Raw genomic sequence first — 7,190 nt, 5'->3', positions numbered from 1 at the left:
TCCTAAACTACCAGGATGAGGGGAAAGTACACTATTTTGGATACATACGGTCGCAAAACTATCACAATTATCTAGTAAGCTAAATCTCTAGAATATACAAATTATTTTCTACAGAGACAGTAGTTCTTTTTCCTGAGCTGCTACCATAGTCGTCACAGCCAGGAGGGAGGGTGACAACATAAACATCTTCCTTGAAATTCTTTCACTCCTGTTATTAAAAGCAGCCCTCTGTGTTGTTTCTTTAAAAACATCGCAACGCTCCTGTCATTAGCGTGAATGGAAACAGCATGTCACAACACAAGCATTTCCATTCATGTCAATGATAGGCGGTACGAATTGGGCAGGGGAGGTTAATTGGGCATGTTTCTGCTAACTGAAATATGTATAAATACAGATCTATAGGGAAGGAATGTCCTGGGCACACAATAAGCTATACCTTTATGCTTTTCTGTGGCAGATATAATCCATATGTATTAATACAAATATATACCTTTTGAAGTGTGAAAAAAAACTGACCACGCTCATTTTCATGCTAATTACCATGTTCATTTTACAAAATTTGGCAGGTTATTAAAGTATGAACATATTTCTGTGTTTTTTTCAGTTATTACAGTTTTGTTAATGAAGGTGAATTGCCCTTTAAGCTGTGAGTCTAACTTTTCCCAAGGGACCTCCTTATCTAAATTGATACTCTTATTTGCTTATCTCAAAATGTTTACAAAAGTATTTTAGTTGCACCTGGTGGCGGTTCTGGGCTCTCTGCCAAAAGCCAATTAAGTTAGAAACTTTGTATCTTTTTCTTTCTGTTCAGTGCAGAGATAGTCGGGACTTTTCAGTACAAACGCAGGACTGAGGGTTGAGCTGTGAAAAGCTGGACTGTCCCATTGAAAACAGGACAATTGCAAATATACAGAGAATTAATGTTCTGGGCACACAATGAGTTATACCCTCATACTGGACTGTCTACGGGAAACAATTGGCACCTCCATATATATATATATATAGGTATTCCTGCCTGTGTTTTGATTGGAGGGAACAGTTTGCTCTCACTATGGAATGTTCAGCTTGTGCAGTTTGTTTTTTGCCCCATTTAGACCCCCCGACTTGGGGAGACTCTGGTAGGCACAATGACACTTGACTTGCTCGCAGTTCGCCGCTGCACACCCCCGAATCCTGTGTGTACCTATGAATATGTAGGTGTGAATTTGCATCTGTGAACTGGAAATGTGCTTGCCTGAAGGCACAGTGGGTGGGAGGCAAAGACAGACACTTGCTAATAATTTCCCATGATGTTTCAGAACAAGCTGTTTCTTGTCAGACTCCAGGTTGAGATGCTGATTGGTAATTAAATTCATTCCCTTGGTAATAAACTCTGCGACTGTTTTTTTATGGTTATGTATGGCTTAATTGTAATTGCATACGTCTCCAGGGTTATACAAAGCCATAGCTCAAAAACATTCTGGGTCTCAGTTTGGGCACAGTCCTAGGCCTGAAAACTGCATGCCCACTCCATATAAATAAAGGGTTAATTCTATAACGAATAAAAGTGAGATGATGTTCAGTCCAGGAAAGACTTTACACTTAGGGTAGGACTACACGGACGTTTTAGGCGCAATCCGATGCGACAAAATGCCAGCAACAAATTGCATGCGACGGAAATAAGCTAAGGGTAGGACTACACGAACATTTTCTGCGTGATCCAACGTGCTGTGACAAAACGCATGCAACGGAAATAAGGTAAGAGATAGAAATGTCCGCAGCGTCTGCATCTGACAGTCGTGTCGCGTCGGATCAATGCTGCGACTTCATCTGACATTTCTATCTCTTACCTTATTTCAGTCGCATGCGTTTTGTCGCAGTGCGGCGGATCGCGCCGAAAACGTCCATGTAGTACTACCCTAAGAGATAGAAATGTCGGATAAAGTCGCAGCATTGATCCAACACAACACGACTGTCGGATGCAGACACTGCAAGCTGCGTCTGCATCCGACAGTTGTGTCGCTTTGGATCAACCATGCAACTTCATCCGACATTTCAATCTCTTACCTTTTTCCGTTGCATGCATTTTGTCGCATACGTTTTGTTGCAGCACGTCGGATTGCGCCGAAAACGTCCGTGTAGTCCTACCCTTAGGGAATGATTTGTAGTCACTAGCAGCTGGTTTGCAGGTTTGAGGAGTGGCTGGAATTTTGTCATTCTGCACCCGATGGAAGTGCAGCCTACCCTGTTGTTTAATTCTGCACCAATATGTGAAATTCCACAAGTGAATCATTATATTATTTGTGACACAGGGTAAGTAAACAGAATCACTAAACTTCACCGAAATAGAGGCTCTGCAATGCAGAAAGGGTCTTAGCCAAATACTGACATCAATTCACAAGTAGCCAGTTCTGATTAAACGGGTTGTTAACCTTTGAGTTAACGTTTAGTATGATGTAGAGAATGATATTCTGAGATAATTTGCAATTGGTTTTCATTTTTTATTCTTTGTGGATGTTGAGTTATTTAGCTTTTTATTCAGCAGCTCTCCAGTTTGCAATTTCCGCAATCTGGTTGCTGGCATCCAAATTACCCTAGCAACCATGGGCTGATTTAAAGACTGGAATATGAATAGGAGAGGACCTGAATAGAAAGGCGAGTCATAAAAAGTAGCAATGAAAATAAATGTGTTGCCTTAGATGGGGTCAGTGACCACCATTTGAAAGCAGTAAAAAAGATTTAGAGGAAGACGGCAAACAATTAAAAACTACTTTAAAAAAATAATGCAGACCAATTTAAAAGTTGCTTAGAAGTGACCTATAACATACTAAAAGTTAACTAAAAAGTGAATTGCCCCTTTAACCCTTCTAGGACAGCTACATGTATGGAATAGATCGGTCGTTTGGTCGATTGGACAGATTAAAAGATTTCTGTCGGCTGCCGATAATATCTCTGCATGTATTGCTTTGGGGCGGACATAACTTTCGTACGATTGCTGTCAGGGGCAGAACATCGGCTGATCTGTTCTTTGACTACTTTATTTGATCGGAATGGTAAGAATTTTAAAAGTTTTTACACTTGGCTATACAACAAATCAGTGCAGCATTACAAGTACACAAATAGACATATAACATATCCTTTCAACTACACACAGATAGTGGGAATGGTAAGACTTTGATCTGAATGCTTAGTGGCAGGTCGGGTGATGGGAAAGTCCGATCGTACATTGATTCGTACGATCAGATCTTTGCGTCTATGGCCAGCTTTAGGCCTATGGCACATGGAGCAATTGTGGGCTTTTTTTGGCCACACTGGACACAATATAAAATAAATCCAGTCCTGCGTGGCTATTTAATCCTTTTAGATGCATGCTGCTGACTACACTGGTTTCTGTGCAAACATGCTAAATGCATCTAAATCCAATTCAGCTAAGCCACCTGACATCAGTATATTTTATGTGCCTTGAAGCCTGAAAGGCCTTGTTTTGAGTGCATTTCAGGTCAAAGAAATAATTGGGGTGCCTGTGCCACCCCTTTGTCCCAACTGTTTTGTCCACAATTTCAAAGAAATAATTGAGCATGGCCCCTAGGGTCACTATCATACAGGGCTATAAATAATGTTACATAGTTACATAGTTAAATTGGGTTGGAAAAAGACAAAGTCCATCAAGTTCAACTCCTCCAAATAAAAACCCAGCATCCATACACACACCCCTCCATACCCTCACATAAATTCTATATACCCATACCTATACTAACTATAGAGTTTAGTATCACCCGGCAGTGCATTCCACAACCTCACTGTCCTGACTGTGAAGAACCCCCTACGTTGCTTCAAATGAAAGTTCTTTTCTTCTAGTCTGAAGGGGAGGCCTCTGGTACGGTGATCCTCTTTATGGGTAAAAAGGTCCCCTGCTATTTGTCTATAATGTCCTCTAATGTACTTTTAAAATGTCATCATGTTCCCTCGCAAGCGCCTTTTTTCCAGAGAAAACAACCCCAACCTTGACAGTCTCCCCTCCATTGGTGTAACTTCCTGTTCCTGAGCACCACAACAAAATAATTTTACGGCCCCTCTAAAGTTGCCAATAAATAATATTCCATAAACACATATTACTACTGCTCATGAGTCAGTATCCAACCCACTCGACCCCTGTAGCAGCGGACCTGTCTCAGCCCTAAAAAAGAGCGCCAACCCCCCCCCACACACACACACTATTCTGCGCTCTGCTGGAATTGCATGGCATCTGGGGGCCATATTTTAAGAAGTAAAAACAAAAGAGAGAGTGAAACGCACAAGCTTGCTATATCTGTGTGTGCTCCAGCTGATTTGGGTGATATTACCATATGCACTTACATTGAGGGAGACTGAACATTTGTACAGCAAAGGTATATTATCCTACTCTGCTGCTATACTACTAGGCTATAGGGAGACAGCACATTCCGACACTAAGTGCGACGTGACATCTGACCTTTCCACAATAAGCTGCTACCTCTGACATACAAACTCAGCACAGGGTGGGGGCAGTGGGGAGTCCCATATGTTGGGTCCCCTCCTGTTTGCCCATGATTTAACTCCTAGCCGGCCACATGTGCTTTTATGTGGTTTGTAACTAAGGTATTTTAAATGATGGTTGATCCCAATGTTATTAATAGGGGAAAGAAGATAAATATATAGGAAGGCCGGTATTTTTTTCAAGAAACTGTGGCAACCCTAATTGTAACCCATTAAAGGGAAAAGTTGACTAGTGGGTTGAGAGGCTGAGAAAGGAAGTGATGACCTGCGCTTGTGTTTGGGGGGGTGCTGCTAGGTCACCAGGGGGGGGTATTACTGAGTACAAGAAACCCATCCACATTATAAGTGAACCCGTTCCAATCTGACCCACATCTTACACAGAGTCAGGGCTGCCAGGTCTAATTTTAAAAACCAGCCAAAGTCGGCTACAAAAACAGCCCAGAGGCACTTCAAAAGTAGCCCAAAAACAGCGCAATATGTGCAGTGAAAAAAAGTCTTAAAAATAAATGGATATGTGTGTAAATATGCCTTTTTTAAATTTTCACTGTTTGGCAAATTTTCCAAAATGGGACAGTCACCTGTCACCAGGGGCTTAACTACAGAGGGGGGGCCCAGGAGGTATAAGGGCCCTATAAGGCCCTAATACATATACAATTTCAATAAATATTTGTAAAACAGGTCAACCTCTGGATATTTTGGTGGCCAGCAGATTTTTGCCACAAAATTGTCTGAAATTGAGGAAAGTCACCAGAAAAAACAAGTGCTTAAGGGGGACAGGTCACTGGGGTACAGAGCCCAAAATCTGGTAACTCCTGACTTCTACACAAGTCAGTCCCATTGCAGGCTGGGTATTGTATTGTCTTACATTGAACTTAGCAGTTGCCAAATTGTTAAACAAAAACGACATTACCCAACATGCATTGGGAGACGCAGGCTCTGCCCATGAGGGCAAGAATAAACTTTGGCTGGTTTCCAAACAACAAACCAGCCAAAGGCCCAAAAGGTAGCCCAAATCCATTTGTACTTTCAAAACCCGCCTGGGCTTTAAATTAGTAGCCCAATTTGGCTGGAAACCCGCCAGACTGGCACTCCTGCACAGTAGCAAATTTCAGCTCAAACTCACCTCTACTTCCGTGTACATTTGCCTTTTCTATGCGATTGCCATTGTTCTACCTGCTCAGATATAAAATAGGAGATTAGAATTTGTAAAGTCACCCAGGGCTCGTGCCCACAATTACATTAATCAGCTGCAACTTGTGGCAAACCCAGTTAAAATTTTGGCAAGGCCTCAATGGGGAGTTAGAGCCCCCTTTTTAACATTAGTTCAACTAATATTACTTTTGCTGGGCATTATTTTATTTTTTTTTTTAAAAAGTGTGGTTAGTAAATATAGACCAATTGCAGAGAGGCTGAGATCAGTACTTTTCGCTGAACTAGTAAATTCCAGGAAACAGCATTTGTATTAACCACGTGCAGGAGAGACGCGGCTGCTGTTTACTGTCAGTGGAACAGGTTACATGTAGCTGTGCAGGGTTCTTTCATAGCAACCGTTTCCTCCCACGCTCCGAAAACACACAGGCAGCGTCCTGAATCCTAGGGTGTGTGTGTGTGTCATAGGGACCTTACAATGATTACAATGATGTATAATCACAAGCTGCCCCCCAAAGCAAAATCAATTTTTAACCCAATAAGACAATTTTAATTAAACTGCTTATTATACTGAATTGATACAGTCTGCCCCAAATCAAAATCATTTTAGCCCCTCCCCAAACATTGGGGGAAAATACAATTTTAATTAAACTGTTTATTATGCTGAATTGATAATGTCTCCCCCAAAGCAAAATCATTTTAGCCCCCTCCTCAAACATTGCTCATAAGACAATTTTAATTAAACTGCTTATTGTGCTGAATTGATACGGTCTGCTCTAAAGTAATATCATTTTAACCCCCCCCCCCCCAAACATTGGGAATAAGACAATTTGAATTAAACTGCTTATTATGCTGAATTGATAATGTCTGGCCCAAAGCAAAATTATTTTTTTATCCCCCCCCCAAACATTGGGAATAACACAATTTCGATTAAACTGCTTTTCATGCTGAATTGATAACGTCTACCCCAAAGTAAAATCATTTAAGCCCCCTCCCCCCTAAATTTTGGAACAGTTGAGGTGCTTATTGGTGCCTCATTGCCCTCCATTATACCTCCTGCCCACCCCAGTAAGTCCTACTACCTTACTACCACTCTAAAGCTGGCCATACACAGGCCGAAAAAATCGCCCGACAGACCAAGTCGGCAGCTTATTGGCCCGTGTATGGGGTCCTCCGACGGTCTTCCCCGATCAATATCTGGCAAAAAACGGTCAGATGGGTCTAAAAATCCCTTCGGATCGCGGGCGCATCTGTTCGTTGATGCGGTCCCGCGATTCGACCGCCTTTTACCCATCGTTAGGATCCGATCAGTCCGATATTACCGACCTCAAGGTGGGCATATCTGGGTGAGATCCGCTCGTTTGGCGACATCACCAAATGAGCGTATCTCTCCGTGTATGGCCACCTTAAGTACCTTGCTATCCTAGTCCCACCCACAGATTTTCCCTCCTCTCTAGCAGACCAGAAACCCCCCCCTCTCCCAGTAGCCAGCCCATTGCTTACAAACAACCCCCAGACTGATTTCATTGCCTTTTCCAGCAGCCCAT

Source organism: Xenopus laevis, chromosome 8L (assembly GCF_017654675.1).
Source record: "Xenopus laevis strain J_2021 chromosome 8L, Xenopus_laevis_v10.1, whole genome shotgun sequence".
Classification (NCBI taxonomy): domain Eukaryota; kingdom Metazoa; phylum Chordata; class Amphibia; order Anura; family Pipidae; genus Xenopus; species Xenopus laevis.
The sequence above is the reverse complement of the archived record's forward strand: the minus strand, read 5'-3'. Positions refer to the sequence as shown.